Raw genomic sequence first — 20378 nt, forward strand, 5'->3', positions numbered from 1 at the left:
GGTTGAAGTCTCGACTTTTCCCCACTTTATGAGATTTGAAAGTAACAGTTGTGGCTTTAGAATGGCATAGAAATAACTTTATGGCCTTAGTTTCCCTTAACAACAAAGAGTAGGTATCCGTTTTGTATTTTCTAAAAGCGAAAATGAGGGACTAGAAATGAACCGAATCGGTGAAGACAACTAGTCGGCTAATTATACAGGGTGTTAGTAACATAGTAGCGAAAAATTTTAAGTATGATTCAGACCATGATTCTGAGTTCATAACAAGTGGAATTTTCAGTCGCATAAATAATTCTAAAAAACATTAAATTTTGTATGAATTTTGCGACGGATCAATTTTACTTGATATTAACTCAAAATTATCCCCCTTAGTACTCGTTACGATGTCACTAACACCCTGTATAGTTAGTTAATCGGCCACGACCACGAATGGTGCTATCAAGGCCTCAAATCATAACTATAAGTTGCTTTTGTTTCTTATTTATTTATAAGTCCCGTGCGCTTTTTAAAGAATTTGTAATAAAAATAACATTTTGATTCACTATGTCACAGAAAAAATAAAATTTTATTACATTACATTGTTCCTACATTTTTTTATTACGACTTGAACTTTAAGTTGATAACTTTATTCTACTGGACAAACAATAACTTTCGATCTTAATTCTTTACTTACTTTTTTCGATATTTACTTTTCCTCTTTAAGACACGAGGTGTAACCCGGAAAAAACAAGTATATATTTTACAGTATTAAGTTTAAACCCTAAACTTTAGTTTAGGAAATGTCACAATGTGGGAGGTCGAATTCGATTGAACGTAATCATTGTCCCAGATTCATATCCAGTTCGGGTAAAACTCGAAAGTGCCGTGTAAGCAATTTGCCACGAGTTTATGTCTTCTTTTTTTGATAAAAAAAGAAAATATAATGTAACGTAAACTCTTGATTATATTCCAAATGGGCTAAGTACACCTAACGCAAGATGATATAAGTACTCACGCTTCACCGACGTTTCTGTTAGACCAATATGTTAGGCCGTATCGCTGTCATGGCAACTGTGTTTGAATAATGCAAAATAAATAATGGATATTTGATTATGCGCCTGTTAAGAGAAAATAGAAAGTAATTCTTTAAAACATTTAAAAAGTACATAGTATGGTAAGTGGACCTTCTTATTTTGAATGATTTTAGTTTTAAAAAATATTTTAAATACTTTATCTTAACACGTCATAGTAAAGTTGTCACCTACCAAACTTACATAACATTTTTATTATGCCCAATTCAATATTAAAAAAATATTTTACAAAATTTTGTTTCACAGCAGTTTGGTAAGCGTTAGTTGACACCTAAATACTATTTGAAATAATTTCCTATCAACATTAATTAACATTTATCAAATCGAACAAAAACGAACATAAAAAATAAAAATTCTGAACTTAAAGTTTACAAACACAAAGCTCACTAATTGCGTTCCTATTCACGTTATTTTTATTGCAACAACAAATTTAATTCTTTAACTCGTCCAAAACGTTCCAATACAAATTGCTCATAACGAACCGAAAAAAACTAAACAAGAAAAAAAGCATAAGAACCTTCGCTTACGACCCTGTCACTTCGTGATGAAACTTAAAATTTGTTTAATTTAATAAGATAAAAGGTGTGAAGAACGAGCAATTAAAATACTGTTGGGTTCCGCAATACGCTGTTAGTTGTACCTTTTTATGGTGGTTGTGTTTAAAGTAACTGGAGTATTAAATTGACGTATTTAATGAGTAATTAAGTGCAGTTAAAGTTGAGTATTTAAATTTTACAATCAGGAAATTTCAAAAGAAGTAAATAAAATGTTACATAATGGAATGTTTTTCAACAAATTAGTAAATTTAGAATAGTTGTAAAATTTACTAAAACCGTATTTATTGCTATAGCATGACATTTTCACCAATTTTGTAACAGTTGATGAAGATGTCGGAATTTTGTATGGCAGGATTTTAGTAGCCTTAAGAAATTTAATTACAGTGTTGGTTTATGAAACAATATTTAAGCCCTCATCATCATTAATCAACACTGTTGGGTATAGAAGTCCTCCATTTTGCATCACCCTTTCCGGTTCTGCGCTAACGTCATCTACAACTTTTCCGTCCTTGCAACGATCCATCCAATCACCGGGCCGCTGAACTAACCACTGACCTTTTTTCTCAATAGCCCTACGGTACCCTAATCCGAAGCGTGTTCTAAAGTGTTCCAATCGCTCAAATTAACTCGTCTGTCACTATAGAGAATTTTGACATGTCATGTCAACATTGCGCATGGGCAAGATGACAGCCAAAAAATGGCCGCGCATTTTGAGCCAAACAAGGGTCATAGAGCAGAACAAAATTATGATTTAATTTGGATCACGAGTTATTTTGAAATTTTGAGGAGATGCCCTGTCGAGATGATATGTGTTAAGAAATCAAGTGTTGATTCTGAGAAGTCGAGAAATAAATATGCATTTTAGTATTTCTGTTTAATTTTAGTGTTTTTTTTGTTTTAATTTGACTGCAAATTGACTTCTGGTAAGTTGTACGTCGTCTGTCTGTCTGCGATTTTTAATAGAATGGCATATTTTATTATGATTTAAATGTACGACTTATAAATGTTTATACAGTCTAGTACTTTTTTTATAGAACTATACTATGACAATAATATTATTATCATGGATCTATTTACATATTAAACTAACGTCTATATTCCACCGGGGTAAGAATTCCATTCACTTCTCTTTCTTCCTCCACATTCATCAATCGTTTCAAACGCACACGGCGATTCACATCGTACTAAATCGTTTCTAAAAACATCTCCAGTTTGGGGTTATTTAATCTACTTATTATAATTATGGTTTATTTTTATATTGATACTAATTTAGGAGATTCAATCTTAAATCTATCGAACGACTGCATTTGATGAATGATATTGGCATTGTTTCCATGATTAATTACGAAACACAATAATAACATTGCTCGCGTCAAATATTCAAAACAACAACATTATTTTTTTACACGCATTCCTTTTTTATAAATCATCGATATCGAATTGACGCGTGTTTTCCTCCATTTAATTAGTGAATTAAAAAAGTCATGGTTTTTTAAGTCATGGGATCATGATCCGGGTCGCGGTTCGTCATGTAATGACCTCTCACAGAATCAGACGTCATGAGTCATCTCATGTCATGTTGATGTAGAGCGAGCATTATGATTTTGAATTTGGAATAGGAATTGTTGTAGGAGCTAAAAATATACTTCGCGTCATAAAAATTGAAATACGTAATCCGAATGTTTGTTAAACAAAACGCTAGTTTAATCAAATGTTTTTTAATTTTGAATATTGATATTAAACATTAAAGACCTTGTAATACCCACCGTAAAATGACTTCTATTATCTATCTATCGTATTTAATATTTTTCTGATAAGCATTGCCAAAAAAGCTTTTGATTTGATTTTTTTGATGAGAAGTGTAGTATTAATTTTAAGGTTAAATAAGAACCTTTTTTTTTAAAAAAAAAAAATAAAAATAAAAAAAAAATAAAAATCATTTATTCTCAGACTACAGTCCATAGATATGTTAGTATGATTATTTTGTCTAGTACTCACCTTTATAACAAATATAATATAAAATAAATGATCGACATTAAAATTATGTCCAATCGCCCGTTCACGTTAGTGGTCGTTAAACTAATAAAATATGCGATTTTGAGTAAAGTACGAATGGGTAGTAAAACTAAAAGTAACCATGCTGGTATAATCACTAGTTTTACGGCTAAACATGATTTTTAATAACCAGTAGTCTATTTACATTACACGCCTTAATAGTGATGTTCTGTTATTTTTTTACTTCTTCAGGTCAGGCTGGATAATCTGTTTGTTTTTAAATAACTGAAAAAATATTTTGTTCGTTTTTCAAAAATATATATTTTTTATTTATTTACTTGATGCAACTTTATAAAATACTTGTACAGTTTTGATGCTAAACCAAGACTGGTTTGTCTAGATGCTTAGTTTCTTGACACGTGTGCCTATTTATACAATCGTAATACATAAATAACATTTTATTTTAAATAACATAATAAATTTTAAAAATAGCTAAATGCGAGCTGTTTTAAAAAAATATAATATACAAATATAGTCATTTCCACAATATCACGGACATGTGTACAGAAATGACGTAGAAAACTAGACTTATTTATGTATTAGAATACTGACACTATATATTTTTCAGTTACCTATGTCAAAAGGCACATCACTATTTTAGATTTAAGTTATAAAATCGAATATCGAATATGTATATGAACAAACTTGACGTGAGATAGTAATAAAATATTATCTTTTATGTAAATGTTTTATAAAAGTTTATTTTCATATCTTTTTGTTTTTATTATCCAAATATAATTATGGTAAAAGGGTTGAAAGTTCTATGAATAGACACGTTCATGCGACCTTTCACAAGATATATACCGCTTAAAATGTAATTGCCACATTTTACCAATTCATTTCATAAGACGCAATGACGACTTCCTAATGGAACGAACATATAAGATATTAAAATTTCGTAAAATTCTAATCAAAATTTTCTTATCAAACATAAGCCGACAGGAAACATACATTATTAGAAAATGACTTCTTAAATTAAGTATAATTCTACTAGACCACCCCAAATACTTAATATCTAGTAATTAAAAAACTTATTAAAGAAGAAATTATATATTCACATATGTTATATATAATGTCAATTTGGTATATTAATTAGGTAAAATAATTATTTGTATCAATAAAGTCTTGATTTATTGCCATCATCAAGTTTTTGATTTATATTTTTAATCTATGTTGCTATTTCGGGTATATTTACACACGTGTCGCGAATATTAGAATCTCCGAAGATATTTTAGGATAAAGCCTGCATATAAGCGTACGTCGGTCACGATACATACGTACAGTCATGAGCAATATAATGTACCCACTTTAGGACTCTGTCGCACTAACATATTTGACATTTAGTGAGACTTACTGTTCAATTTGTCAAAAAAGTTAATGTGACATGGTACCAAAGTGTATACATACCGGGTGTTAGTGACATCGTAACGAATACTGAGAGGGATGATTCAGACCATGATTCTGAGTTAATATCTAGTGGAATTTTCCGTCGCAAAATTCATGAAATTTTGAGTTTTGTTTTTAATTATTTTCAATTCCATATTGTGTTTTTAGCTGCATAGAACCCAAATTTCAATAAAAAAAACAATAATGACAAATTATCGAAAATTTTCGATGTAATGGAGACAACAGCTGCTCGAACGGGTCAACGGCCACACGCACCGAGCCGCGCGCCCCGCTCCGCACGCCCCGCGCCGCACGCCGGTGGCGGCGCGGCGGCGGCGCGGCCTACAAAGTAGGCACTACGAACCGATCCTATTTCTTTCTCTGTCTATAATAAATATGTAATAAATTTATAAATTTAAATTTATTTTATTCTTATTCTTAAATGGACGGATAATCAACAGGCATAAAATTTATGGAATACACGTCAATTTTAAGCAGAAATCTAAAACAACCGACAGAATTAAGTTGACAGCACACGTCAAACGGTTTGCATACCAGCGAGATACCTTTTTGATTCGACCGGGTTATTCATTCATTTACTCATAGGAATCGGGGCCATTATCTACCTAAAACAGTTGAAACAGTAAATAATTGTATTCTTTGTTGTCATTAGAATAACTAACAACCAACTAACACAACCACCACAGATTAGGTAATTAGTTACCTACTATGTCAAACATCCACCAACTTAGTATGTAAGTACCTACGCAAAACCTCGCTACACAAAAATCGAGCGAGATCGCGTCTAGAATTGGGCGGACACTCCGCCAGAGTGTTGCCTATCGATATTCTATCGATACCTAGTTAAAAAAAACCAATAGTAGGTACCTATCGATAGATCTTTTAGATCAATACCCATTATTATTACAAAGCAAGACCTATCGGTACTATCGCTAGTATCGATCTAAATGTACTATCACTACTTTCGATAGTTTAGACAATTTTCAAGTTCAACAATTGATAATCTACCTATCGATAGTTCGGCAACTCCGCCGCGTAGGCAATGTCGGCATGTTCAAAGAAAAAAATTGTCCGAGAGGAGTGATCTTATTTTTCTTGTTACATGTTGGTACCGAGGTACTAAGTACTAAGTTATTCGTGGTTTTAAATCTCATTGTTAAATCATCAGTAAAGAACTAATTAAACCTATCCTGTTCTGTGTACAATATTCATGTAACGGCTACGTGCTTACATAAGTACCTAGTAGACGGGAGCAACGACTTAACGTACCTTCCGAAGCACGGATCATTTTACTTTCGGACAATCAGGTGATCAGCCTGTAACGTCCCAACCAAAGGCCTTATAAACAGATTTTTGTGATATGTCCCCACCGGAATACGAACCCGGACCCTCCGCATCCCATCGCTCAACCACTGGACCACATAGGCCAAGAAGTTTCTAAGACATAATTAAAGGATCCTGGGACGCAAGACCTCCGAGTTAGGGCTTGTTTGATCTGTCTTGATGGATACTCGGACGTGAATAGCCTCACGGATCAAGGGCAACGCGCGCCAATAAAGTAGGCATTACGAACAGATACTAGGTATTTCTTTGAGTTGATAGGTATCAAGTGAAGTTTCCTGTCGCCAAATTCATAAAAAAAATAGATTTTTTCAGTCCCATATTGTGTTTTAAGCTGCATAGAACGCACATTTAAAATAAACAAATAAAAATTACTAATTATTAAATTTTATCAATGTCATCAATAATAATAATAACGTATCTACAACTTCAGCTATGCGCAGGTGAATAGCCGGCGCACGGGTCAAGGGCAACGCTCGCCAATAAAGTAGGCATACGAACAGATACTATTTCTTTCTCTGTCACTTGCACCATAAACATACTTCTCTCTCTCTGTTCGGCCGCGGCCGGCGCGTCGTCGGCGCGCCTTTAGTATTACCGTGCCTTTGATGCTTTGCGCTAACGCCGCCGCGCGCTTCCGCTCAGTCGAATACTAAGCTTGACCCGAATCGCGTGATGTTTTTCGAGGATATTTTTTTCGTGTTTGTGAGTGTTTGTTTCATTCTGTAAATGAGTAGTGTCGACTATGATGATAGATCATAGACCATTTACTGCGCAAAAGTATGGAAGATTGTTGATGTTTATTAAAGAGCAAGGTGTTGTGTTTGTGAGTGCGTGTGATACCTACCTACCGCGGAGGAAACGCGATGTTGCATACCTACGTGACGTGACATGTTCTAGGGTACCTACCTAGGTACTTCATCCGAAGGAATAACAATTAAGGTAAGGCAAGAGTAGGGTTTTTATTGTTAATAAGTTAGGAACGTTTTAATAACTGGTAGGTAGGTACCGTGCGTGAAAAATCGTGGCAGTAGGTGTTCTACTTCAACAAACAACATTTTTAAACGTTGAACCACTAAGCATCTAAATACAAGAGAATGAAAACTCCTACCTAGATATCAACATCGTATCACGCACGCGTAACGTAGCCGCGCGTAAGTTTAGCGTCTGTGTGGCGCGTTGTTCGACTTACATTGCGGCACAGTAAAAATTGAAAATCTTAATTAAACATTTGCGACAAGAAAAACACCCACCATCATTTTTAGTACAATAAAATAGGCGTTCCATTTTTTTTTTCGTTACGATGTCACTAACACCCTGTATTAAGCTCGTGACCGTACGCACGGTAGGTCAGCTGGAAGAAATATCTTTGTTTAGAGATAAGCTTACTTGTACTGTCTGTTTTCTTTGTATGTTCCTTGTGTCTGTTTTCTTTCTTCTTTTTATCATTTTATCCCCTGTTGGGATGTAGGGCTCGAGTAACCGATTTCCACTCCTCGTGACCTTTTGCAGCCTCTGTAGCTTTCAACTCAACTCTCGGTCATCCTATATAAGTACGTAACACTGCTAGGTACAGGCCTCCCCTCTATCAACAAGAGGGTGTATGGAAAATACTCCACCACTCTGTTCCACTGAAGGAGAGAGTTTTAGAGGTGGTTCCGATTAGTCGGGACCTGCGAGCCGATAAATGTGATTTTTTTGAAGCACGTAATCATCCTACTTTTCCGTTCTTACCTAGGTCTGTGGTCTAGGTTATTACAAAGGATAGGTTTAACCCCTAAGGGGATGAAAAAGGAAACTGTGTGCGAAAACAAAAGTTATCGGGCAAAGTTCTCGGGAAAAAGCTAATAATAAATAATACATATTTCGTGACCTAATGGAGTGAGCGTAGCCACATCTAACAAAATCATTCTTAATCAGACATTCAGTTTGAAAATAGCTTTACGAATGAACGTTCTAAAATTAACCATTATCAAAAATAGCTGATTTGTAACATGGGAACCTTTTACTAAACAGCTCTTAAAATTAACTAGGTAATTAATGTCATTCATAATTAGCTACTGAATTTAATATGTAACGGGATCTCGTAATTTTTGACCGTCCTTTGACAACGCGCCGAAGTGGTTTGGTTGAATCGTGTCTAATCGATTTCCGATTATATTTTATAAATAATATGATGTTACTAGACTTCCGTCCACGACTCTGTTTTCGTGGACTTCTATTTTTCGTGCGCGCCACGTTTTTTTTATTCAATTTTCATCTCCTTAGGAGATGATTTCTGGGATGAGAACTATTCCCCATTTCATATAAATCGTTTCAGCTGTTTAACCGTGAAAGGTTTATAAATAGAATTACTTTCGCACTAATGCCCTTTCCTTTTCGGCGGATAAGACAGCGACAGATATTTGTCTTATTTATATTTTATTAGAGATTAAATTAGAAGGCCTCTGCTGGAATTATCACAGTTATATCTCAAATTTCTATAACTGGCATAGTGCTTACACTAGCATACTTCCTCGACCAAAATTAAGCGCTTAAAACAAATAAGTGACTAACCATTTAGATAATAAAACAACATATCAGTGTTCTGTCAAAATGCAAATTCAAGCTTAAGAAATGTATGCCGCTTCTCAGAACTTTATGAAGGGACGTCTAAGATTACTTAACACTAGTATGTTAGTGAGCACAATAATTGCGAAACTGGGTCCTCTGTGCCTCGTTTGCACTCACTCGACCACTCGTAAAGTTTTCAAAGGTACCGACATAGAAGTAAATAAATTACTGTTAGGTGAAAATATTTTTGAACATAAGCGCACTTGTGTCTTTTGTTTGGTGGTGAGTGGTTACAATTTTTGGGTTAATTTAAGTCTAATACCTACACACGTGCATACATAAACTCACGTGTATTTGCTTCGATTCTGGCATACCTACTTGTTTCGTCCATATGATAAAAAGTCTAAAAATCCATTTGAGGATGTTATTAAAAATGGACTGTTTAAGAGTTTACAAATTATTTCTAAAATTACTTATCGCCTTATTACAAAACGCAGACCCAAAATAGTACCAGGTTGGCCACGAGGTTTAAACCTGGACTACATTCAATGTGTATTATAAAACCGTGGATCATCTTTGGGTAATAAAGTACCTAAGTAATTATTAAATATTCTTTATTTGTATACTATGATGGTGTACAGGTTGCTAAGTTACATAAATGAGTTTCATATTACAGACCCTTTCGGGCACAAGAAAATAGAAGTAATCCGCTGCTCCCCCTAGTATAAATATGGTTGTCAAGTTGATAAGACTTACTAGACCGGGTTTAGACCTAGACTTAAGTATTTTGTTGTACTACGACGGTTAACCTATAGGTACATAATTCGCAACATAATTATACAATACACAAAACGAAATACGAAAATTTTAAATAGACAGCCTTATTGTTCAAAGAGGAAATTCTTCCAGGCTTAACTTAACTACCTACTATTTCATTTTTACCTATTCTACTTCAGGATCAAAGCGAGGCTTGTAAACAGAATGTGTTCTAATCCAACTCAACTACGACACGAGCCATAAAAGAAGCAGCGATTATGTGCGAAATGGTGTCCGGCCGGTCTGCGCCTGCGCATACTGTGGACATTAGGTACTTTGTGAGGAATTGTAGCAAATTCCGCTGTTTAAGTTGTTTTTTTCGCCACTTCTCCTGAGTCATAACACGAGATAGTGGTAAATTAATAATAGGTACATATTGTAGGATAACATTTAAATACAAATACTTTCAATGAGTGTCTATTGATGATCCTACATAGTTTTTTTTTTTAATTTAAGGATGTTTTAATCACACGTTATCTTAATCACGCCTACTTCCCATTGGAGCAAGCAAACGACGCAAATGATTCTAACATCCACTTTTAATTCTGCCATTCTATTAACTAAATCCCAATTGGGGTAGTCAGAGGTACATCAATCGCAAAATGAACTAAGTGCCCACACCTTACCGAACTTTCTATTAGACCACCGTGATAGGTGGTGAGCCGTATTGCCGTCTATAATGGTCAAGCCAACTGTGTTAGTGAAAATTAAACTTAAATTAATAACTCATTGGTGCAAGCCCAGTGCCGGGGTTTGAACCGACGCTCCTCGTTTGGGAAGCAAGCCTGTCTACATCAAGATGACAATGATCAGAATGTATGTTATAAATAAGACTCCTTAACTGAATTTCGAATTATGTTTTTTCGATTTATGTTTCTTGCAAAAGTACGAAGTACGCTAGTTCGAGAAAGCATAACACAACTTATATCTTTTTAGTCACATATATGGATTTTATAAATAATTTATAGCTCGAAGAAGATACCAGATTCAACTTATCAATCCTTCAGTATAGTAAATAGAATGGTCACCATTAGACGGACGGCGAAATCAGTTGTCACCACACACAGGTTGACCGCAGTTGTGAACGCGCCCTGTGAATCGTACGAGACGAACTTTCTACTTTATTTCGCATTTGTGTAAGTGGCTGTTGGCACAGTTGAAAATGCCCTTTACTCTTCTCTAGAAGCCACAGGTTCGCTTCGTAGATGTATTGTTTGTGGTGTTTTAAATCGTCAAGCCGTTGGTCCTGGTTACTACTTACTGATGTAAGTAAGCAGTCGTTCCATGATCCATGTCACATGTTGATGAAGTAGCTAATCCACCATACAACCAACACGATAGAAAAAGCAGAAGAGCTATATCTCATTAAGACACCAAGACGGGTGTTATATTTGTCTATGCTATTTCGAAAGTAGTCATAGGTTTTTTAACAATATAACATTATACATTGTTTTAAGTTTACGCGGTTATTATCATAATTAAAACACATAATTGTCATCCCGTGATCATGGCACTTGCAACAGTGTCGAAATATCAGGAGTCTCATATCCCTGATTTTAATGCGGTAAGAACCCGTTATTATGTGTTTTAATATAACATTTCCTTACGTTTATGTTCCCAAGTAGGCTAGCCGGAGGTACATCAATGGAAAAGAAAAAAGAGGTTGGAAGGGCAAAGTGAGCACGAAACGCGCGCTATGCAAGTATGAGCAAATACTTCTTCTTCTTTTCATACTTCAACTTTTCACTCCACTCGTTTGCAAATTTTACAACGCACGAAGCTCTGCGATAGTATATTAAAACGTCATGGGCAAAAAAATAAACTTCGACTATCATGCAGGAAGATCACTCCTTCTCACGGGAAAGCTAAAAACCTTAGTATGATCGGCTATTTATCAAAAATATACTTTTGTACCTATGCAGTACCTTACGAAAAGTAATGATAAAATTGCAGCCGATCGCATAAAATATACACTGCCGGTAAAGAGGCTATGGAATTTGGGAAGCATTAGAGCTGTCTTAGTTATCTGTTTGCAGGAGTAGCAGTAAAAGAGAGTGGGGTTGAACCCGCGACAGCGGTTCGGATCTTTCCAACTTTTTTCTTCTATCCATATCAAAATTGACTAAGTACCCACACCTAAAAAAAAGTTTATTTCCAATAAAAATATTGGGTACATTTTAAGGTTACATGCTGAATCTTAAAAGTATAAAGATTATTTGCATGCAACATAATACTGTTGTTGTTGTTACCTCACCGAGCCTTTTGTTAGACCAACGTGATAGGTAGTGAACCGTATCACCATCTGTAATGGTCGAACCACCTATGTTAGTGTTAACAATATTACATAAGCTCACGACTATATACCCAAGTAGGCTGGTCAGAGGTACATCCATCACAAGATGAACTAAGTATCCACACTTCACCGAGTTTGTATAAGACCAATATGATAGGGTTTTTAAACATGTATAGAAATTAGATCACTGAAACCCAATGTTTGTAAGTATATAGTTTATAAATATCGTCATATTTGCATTAATATAAGTAGCTTTGGCTAATATTTTTTTAATTAAGTGTAGATAGGTATATAGTGAATAAAATTTATGATATGAAAACCATAATTAACAAAAATATGAATATTAATGTGTTGTATTAGCCTACATTAACTTTATTGCACATTGAGAAAGCTAAATGATTAAGTTGAACAACTGTATTTTCTATAGTTAATTTTAATTATACCAATAGTAATAATTGCTAAAGTAACTTTGTTATTTTTATGCCTAAACCGCTAGATTTGATAGATATAACAAAAAATCATCACTAATTGAGCCATGCTCTTGTCGGTGTAACATTCTCCATGCTACTTTTTAGAGAAAAATAGGGCAGTGGTTTCCCTCTTGCTTTCCCGCTCCGCAGTACTCTGTCTGATGCGAGTGTGATGGCAAAAATACATATAAATGTATATGTGTATGTTATATTTTTAGGAAATTTTAAAGACAAATAATATGTAGGTATCTTAATTTAAATGCAATGTAGCAACTACCATCAACAGCCTAATACAAAAAGGTTACATTACATTAAATCTTCATAATAATATACAAGTTTAATATCACAACAAATTAACTAGTTATATTTTATAATACCAAGGCCTTGCAGTAAACTTAATATTACCTTAAGATGTATGCCTATATAATTTGATTAAGCAATAGTGTGTTCACGATTCATAATGTATAATCAATCAAATATACGACTGTGATATATCAGACATGTGTTAGAGATCACATAAACATATAATGTCTGATTGCCCTGGGTCACGGATTTGACTTGTAAACTAGGAAACTTATAATAATACTTTTGAAATGCCTATTTCTGGTTTTGTAATTTCAATTTTTGTAATATCTGTTTCTATAATTTCTGTTTTTATAATTTCTGTTTCTGTTATTTCTGTTTTTGTCATTTTGGTATATTTGTTTTGATTTGGGATTATTCAATATTGGATTATTTAACGCTGGTCCGTGGTTGAGTAGTGTAAAATATATTTTTTACTTATTTTGCTTGTATTTTTTACTAGTTTTTGTAATGTTTATTTTTGATACTGTATATTTTGTTTTATATAAAACAAAATTCATAAAATACATACCAGAATTAAAAAAAGCAAAATATACAGAATGACTGTGCACCCTCAGGCCTGTTGTCTTAAATTTTGTACCGGGTGAGAGCCCTCAGCGCTCCCCATTTATCCGGTCAAGTAGTTAATGCCATCTGTGGCAAATTTATAATAAGTCACGTCAAAAAAAACAGGCCTTGTATAACGAGACGTCGGCCGTTCCTTTATCTAGTCTAGTAACTTTGTCTTGACCTTCCTCTACAAACTACCTAGTCCATTTGTCAGATAACTATTAACACAGTAATACCAGCTGGATAAATACTTATCACCAGTGTGACGAAAAGGGGGTTTTGTTATCTTAGTAATCGTTATTCTTTTTCAGACATAACGTTTAATATTAATCGCCCTGTTTTATGCGATACTTAAAAAGAAACTGAATATAAATTTGTTTTTTGTTTCAGGTATGTTATTTTTATCTACCTATAGCTGAGTCAGAGAATTTTCACCACTAAGGTATTATACTTTTAGTACCTATTACTGAAATGAAACTTACTTACTTATACGACTTCAGCAATCGTAATTCGCTTTATTTAATGAATAGAAACATAAGCGGTGTACTTTGTGGCAAAATATTCGTCGAAATTGAAATTGACGTTGTTCTATATTTTTTAGCCTGTCACTCGTACGTCCCTTTCCTTGTCAGTTGATAAGAAAATGACAAATATAACTTATAAATAAAATAAAGAGGTGTCTGCCGGAATCAGAACTAATAAATATCTCAATATGCTGCTAATAGTGAAAAAAAACGCGCCTTTTGAAACAACACCTTGATTTCTTTCATTTCATTTCAATTTAGGTAAAAATTGAGACTACATTTTTTTACCTGGATTGAATCTAGGTACCGTGTATGATATTGCGTGTTTTTGTTAACAAAAATCTCGAAACCTCTAATTTTTTAAAGAGACGCTTTAGTGGTTTTCGCTATAAAACAACGAAATGCTGTCTTCATCGTATCCTCAGGCCTGTTGTCTTAAAGTTTGTTCCGGGTAAGAGCCCTCAGCACTCCCCATTTGTCCGGCCAAATAGTTAATGTTGTTTGTAGCAATACAATATGTCGCGTCAAAAAAAATATCTTCTTGGTATCGACCATTCTTGTTCGTGGACCGTTAAAACAATGCATAAGGTCAAGATAGGTGCGATCTTTGATCCTCGCATTGTGTTGCTTTCGACGTACTTATCAATCAATACGTGTGGTCTAGTGCCCGGAGTAAGGTTGCCAGATAGCAGAATTTTTAACATAAAATATTTGTAATGTTTAATTATATTAAAAACAATGCAAAAGAAAAAGCAATGATGCATTTTCGTGGCAGTATAACTATTGTTAATACATTTAAATAGGTAATGTAAATCTTTGTGTTTTTTTATGTAAAAACATGTTATGATGTATAAAAAGTAAAGTTAAAAATCTTTCTTTTCATGGCTTTAATATCACTAAAATCAATATTATTATTATAAATATGATGGACATTTTCTTTATTGGGTAACAATTAAACATCAATAATAAATCAATCGGCAATACTAATCCGCCGCGAGCGCAACATACTTGTCTTACATACTTAGCCTTTTGGAAAAATGTCTTCTTATAAATATTTTGAGACAAAAACTATGTAACAAGTACATTAAATGATCATGGGTCTAGAGGAAAAAGAACACTACCAGATTTTCCTGACCTTCCGACAACCCTAATCCCACCAGCGATTGACCATCAAGATCTCGCTGCGATAAATATTGTTAGAATTTTTTATTACATCGACACGTTGGTTTCTTTATTTTATTTAGGAAAAGACAGACGAACAGATTTTAATGACGCGCGCAAGTTCTATCGGTGTGACTGGTATACAAATCCAAAGATGGATATGGAATTTATGTCAAAAGCCTGCCTATCGTCCATTCATAAGGGTTGTGAGATCAATGACCGACCTGAACAACCCTGGTTTTAGGGTTATAATTCAGCCACCAAAGTTCCCTGACATGACTCATGTAAGGGCTAAAGTACATTACTTAGTATACTAGTTTATATTTTTTTATTATTTAATTAATTGTATTTCCAAAGTATACTTATTATTATGAATAACATTTTTTTATACATATACAGTTACGTTATAGTTTAATATATACATGTAGATATTTTTTATAGTGTATATTATAATGTATAATTAAATCAAATTCGTCAAATAAATTAACTTCAACGTATATTAAACGGTAGTCAAGTTATAAAAAATGTGTTTTGATAAATATCAGTGATAATTTATTACAAATCAAAGCCAAAGAGATGCATATCTAAATACCTACAATTTTTTTAAATATTTTCCTGTTTATCTAAAGCGATATTACATAGAAAATTTTAAAAATACATTCTGGAATTGGCAGCCTTATTTATTACAAAAAAATGATAAAATTGTAATTAAAAATGTATCTTACCTTGTCTTTCTCAAGCACAGTCAGCTGTACACCAAAGTTCCTTTATAAAAAGTTACAGTGTTTATCACATACGTATATCATAATATCACTAAACTACACATTTTATCACTTTTAATTATCCACTTATTTTCAGTCCAGTTACAATCAGTCATTGATAAAATTTCATTAAAAAATAAATGATAATAAAATCATAACATAAAGTTTTTAAAATTTGCAAATCGAAGCGCGCGAATTCGAAATTCGACCGCGCACCGTGCGTACGCGCTACGCGGATCCGCGCGTTCGTTTTTTAAACGAGCCTCACTCGGATGTGGTCCGTGTGTGACTGTATACTCATCTTGCACTTCACGATCACCGAAGAAGATACCTCTCCCTTCCCGCTCACGCGCACGGCGAAGTATATATCCGTCTCGCTCGTTATTATCAGAGGTTAACTCGGGCTCATCTGTCAGTTGGCGCGCGGACGTAGGGTGGGAAGGCCGTTTTCGTATTTTACCGTTACTTTCTCTATGGTCATAAGACACGTACCGTATGGCTCGCGACTATTTTGTTCGCTCGTCTCGGGTTATTTATTTGTTTGGCGCTCGCGCAGGTGGCTCGGAATTTATTGATAGGTTCTTTAGGTGTGTCTGCCTGTTTCATAAGGGTCAAATGATCAGGTCACGTAAAGAATTTCTCTTTTCTTATCTATTTAAACAATGGGTCTTAAATAAAAAGTGAGGTTCAGTTATGTAGGTCAAAGTTGACAACAGCGGATTCGAAAAGTCAACGGGTCGTTTGACATTTCGATTGTATAAATATAATGTACAAGCGCGTACCGAAACTGGATCGTGCGTCCAAAATTATAACGCAGTGTTTATCTCCGGCCAATCACGAGCACGCGAAATGACACGCGCGCTAGATCATTCGCTTAGATCACCGCGTGCGCAGAACATTTGCCGCGATTGGCGTGTCTTGCGCAGGCCCCGCCTGTACCGTTATAGGGGGGCAATGGCCCTCCTAAAAGAGGGGATTGTAGATCATGTGGGGACGTGACATATGACATTAACAATTAATAATTAACACGAAATGCTCTTTATATCCAACGCAGTAAAGTTGTTGATTGAAGAATTTAATTGCATTTGTTGTGCATTTGTTGTTGTAGACCTCACCTACATATTAGTAACAAGTTGTTCCTGTGAATATGGAGAATTTATTCACTACTCATTAGTGTTATGAAATATTATGGTTTTGTGAAGATATTGTAGGTACCTGTGTTAAATACAATGAAATAATTTCAAGTAGGTAGTAAGCATTCAAATTTTAGTAATTGTTTAAACAATTTATATTCCTAATTAATTTATAACTAACTACAGCCAGAAATATAACCAGACCAGAGTTCATCAAGACGGGTGTTCTTCTAATCTTCTAAGGACATGACCAATCTACCCGCAAATCCTGTCATTTACCTACCTACTGAATGAATAAAAATAATTGTATAATAGTTTATTAACTATAGTGATGTACCTAACTATAGTTATACATATTTATGACGCAAAATGAACATTATTATTGTTACACACATAAACACAAATTATAAAATGCTAATCTAGAAGGAATCACCTTTCCTTTTTTCTTTTTTTTATTATGATCACATAATTATATAATAAAATAAACTACTTTATCTTTTAAAATATTAAATAAATTCAGTTAAAAATATTTTTTAAGTTTTTTTTTTATATATACAATGGCCCCGATTCCTGCAGACACCGCCTAATTTTATTTTAAGTTATATCCGTCATTTTCATATCCGTCGAAAAGGAAAGGGACGGATGATTCACAGCTCTTAATTTTAGGAAGAATGAGTAAATGAATGAATAACCCGGGCGAACCAAAAGGTACGTCGCTGGTATGCAATCCGTTTGACGTGCTGTCTACTTAACTGTGTCGGGTTATTGGCGGATGTAAAATTTTTAGACGGTTGGTTTAGATTTGTGCTTAAAATTGACGTGTGTTCCATAAATTTTATGCTTGTCGATTACCCGTCCCTTTCCTTTTCGGCGGATAAGAAAATGACAGATATAACTTAAAATAAAATTAGATGGTGTTTACAGGAATTAGCACCATTGTTCACTATCAATTATTATTATCATAATCGTTTGCAATGACAATAGTAAAAAAAATATGTAGTGTATAATTTCAAAATCATAAACTTTATATTTATTCTCTAAAGATCGGAAAGAAGAAAACTTAGAAAAAATATTTTTCAATCGAAACTACCTTTTTCCGACTGATGGCTGCTTTTCTTTTTCGCAACTCATCCTTCAGACGGGATACACTCCACGTTGCACCTCATTTTTTAGCAATTTATTTCGATTTTTTACTGGATAATATGGAGAACTATCAAAATTTAGGAACACTCAACAGTGCTGCCGCCTGCATTTAAGCTTCTAGTTTTTATCCCCATTACGCATTCCACTCGCGTATATCCTTAATATTTTACCCCGTTTCCTATCTTCACTTCCATCACAATCGCATTGGTCGCAATACTGTGAACTTTTAAGGCTTTATTGACATCGACGCGGTTACAAATTGCAAGAAGGTTTTTATGCTAAGCCTCCTTTGGGAGGCACTGCCTTATTCTTGGACAAACATAATAAATATATGGACGATGTACGTGGTACCGCTTGAAGTTACAAATGGGGGTTTAAATAAGATCGTTGGATGCTTTTGTTGTTTAAAGCAGAAATGGTTTATTTGTTGAATAAACACAACGTTTCCTGTATGGTCAAGCATGGCAGAAAACCTAAAAATACACCTACCATCGTTTTTATTACTCTAGCTTAGTGTATAAAGGTGGAAGGCAAGAGGGATACCACTGTCCTATTTTTCCCTAAAAAGTAGCATGGAGATTGCTGCCGACAAGAGCGTGGTTTTTAAATTAATAATGATGATGATTGTATAAGGATGCTTTTAAATTAGTCGTGTTGCTGCAGCGCTGCATCCGCGAGACAGTTACGCTGCAAAATAAATGAAAATTGGGACACTAAAACCTTAAGAAAATGGCTACACCGACAAAAGTGTGGCTCTTAAATTGATGACGATGGTGTCACATGATCTCCCTAGCATTATCCTGCTTTTCACAGGGTCGGCTTACCTAACCTAAAGACTTGACAGGTCCGGTTTTTTTTACAGAAACGACTGCCTGTCTGACCTTCCAACGGGAAAACCAGCCAAATACAGGTTAGGTCACATCATCATCATCAATTTAAGAGCCAAGCTCTTGTCGGTGTAGCATTTTCCATTCCAGTCTATCAAAGGTTAGGTCACACACCTCCGAAAATGCATTTCTCGGGAAATTCAGTTTCCTCATGATTTTTCCTTTACCGGTGAGGACGTAATAATCATTTACGATCCAAACAAATTCGACAATCAATGGATTAGCCCTGAGGTGGATGGGATTATGATGATGTCTTTATGAAAAATAAACCTTTACGTACTTACTTTTATATATTAATTTCATATAGTTACTAAAATGATACCAATCAGAATACTCCCTAAAGCACAGGTGCTAAGAGCAGTCCAGTCCAGTTGGAGTTACTATGACGACAGATCACACATTAAGCTCGATATGGCGGCTTCCCAAGATGTATGGAAACTACTATGCAATGTTGCAAGTTACTGGATTCTCAAGATTTTATTTTTATTTTCTATAATTTATTTGTAACCCCCCAATTATGTGTGGTACGGTCACGAGTACTAATATCTATACACTTTTATATCATGTCACATTAATTTTTTTGACAATTAAACCGTAAGTCTCATTAAATGTCAAATATGATAGTGCAACAGGGTTCTGAAGTGTGTGATATTACTCATGACATTGTTTAAGTAGATTATTCGGAAAGTTAAAGTAAATTATTATAGACCCTGTTCCAAGAACACATAACTTACATCGTAGTAAACCACTGAATTCGACTTTAAGAGTTTCAATTCATGTTTGGATCATATACAATTGATTTTGTGCCCAATGAATGTCAAGAGGCTCGCCCCCTGTTTTTTATTTAAAAATATCCTTTTATTATTACAATTACCGTAGTGCACGGACGAAATTCAAAAATATAAATGAAGGTGTTTTTTATTTCTTTAATTCTTCGACGAGTCCCAGAAAAAAAAGCCGAGTGTCTAGCTAGAAAACGCACACCCAGAATCGCGTATCAAAATCTAATAAAGTTCTAATAAGTCTCCGCATACTGCGCATACGCAGGTGATGCGCGCCCTGTCACTCAAGCCAACACCTTCGCTACGTAGTTCTAGCGTTCGTACACAGATGGCGTTAGTTGTTTCGTTTTTAAAAGATTTTTAGTTTGTTATATTCTAGAAGACGTTTTGGGGTTATAAGTTATTTATAATCATAATAATGGTAAATGTTTTGGCTTCGTATGAAAAGTTGTGGCAAATTTTATTATGATGTGAGAATTTTATTGACTTGCTGCCGACCCTTTTAGTCAAGGC

At 34.4% G+C, this 20378-nt stretch overlaps 3 protein-coding genes across 4 annotated transcripts in view; 1 reads left to right on the plus strand and 2 right to left on the minus strand.

The window, feature by feature from the left end:
• LOC126372790 (protein embryonic gonad-like) overlaps positions 1-16195 on the minus strand; it is a 135040-nt gene extending 118845 nt beyond the window's left edge. Inside the window, exon 1 of the mRNA XM_050018688.1 lies at positions 15885-16195. The gene's annotated coding sequence lies outside the window, so the exon portion shown is untranslated. The remainder of the gene's footprint in view (positions 1-15884) is intronic.
• Positions 1-20378, minus strand: part of LOC126372787 (uncharacterized) — a 469025-nt gene that overhangs the window by 419108 nt on the left and 29539 nt on the right. The window lies entirely within an intron of this gene.
• The window catches only part of LOC126372779 (knirps-related protein-like), a 707336-nt gene that overhangs the window by 297074 nt on the left and 389884 nt on the right, over positions 1-20378 (plus strand). The gene's annotated exons all lie outside the window — the stretch shown is intronic.

The sequence above is a fragment of the Pectinophora gossypiella genome, chromosome 14 (assembly GCF_024362695.1).
Source record: "Pectinophora gossypiella chromosome 14, ilPecGoss1.1, whole genome shotgun sequence".
In the NCBI taxonomy this organism is placed as follows: domain Eukaryota; kingdom Metazoa; phylum Arthropoda; class Insecta; order Lepidoptera; family Gelechiidae; genus Pectinophora; species Pectinophora gossypiella.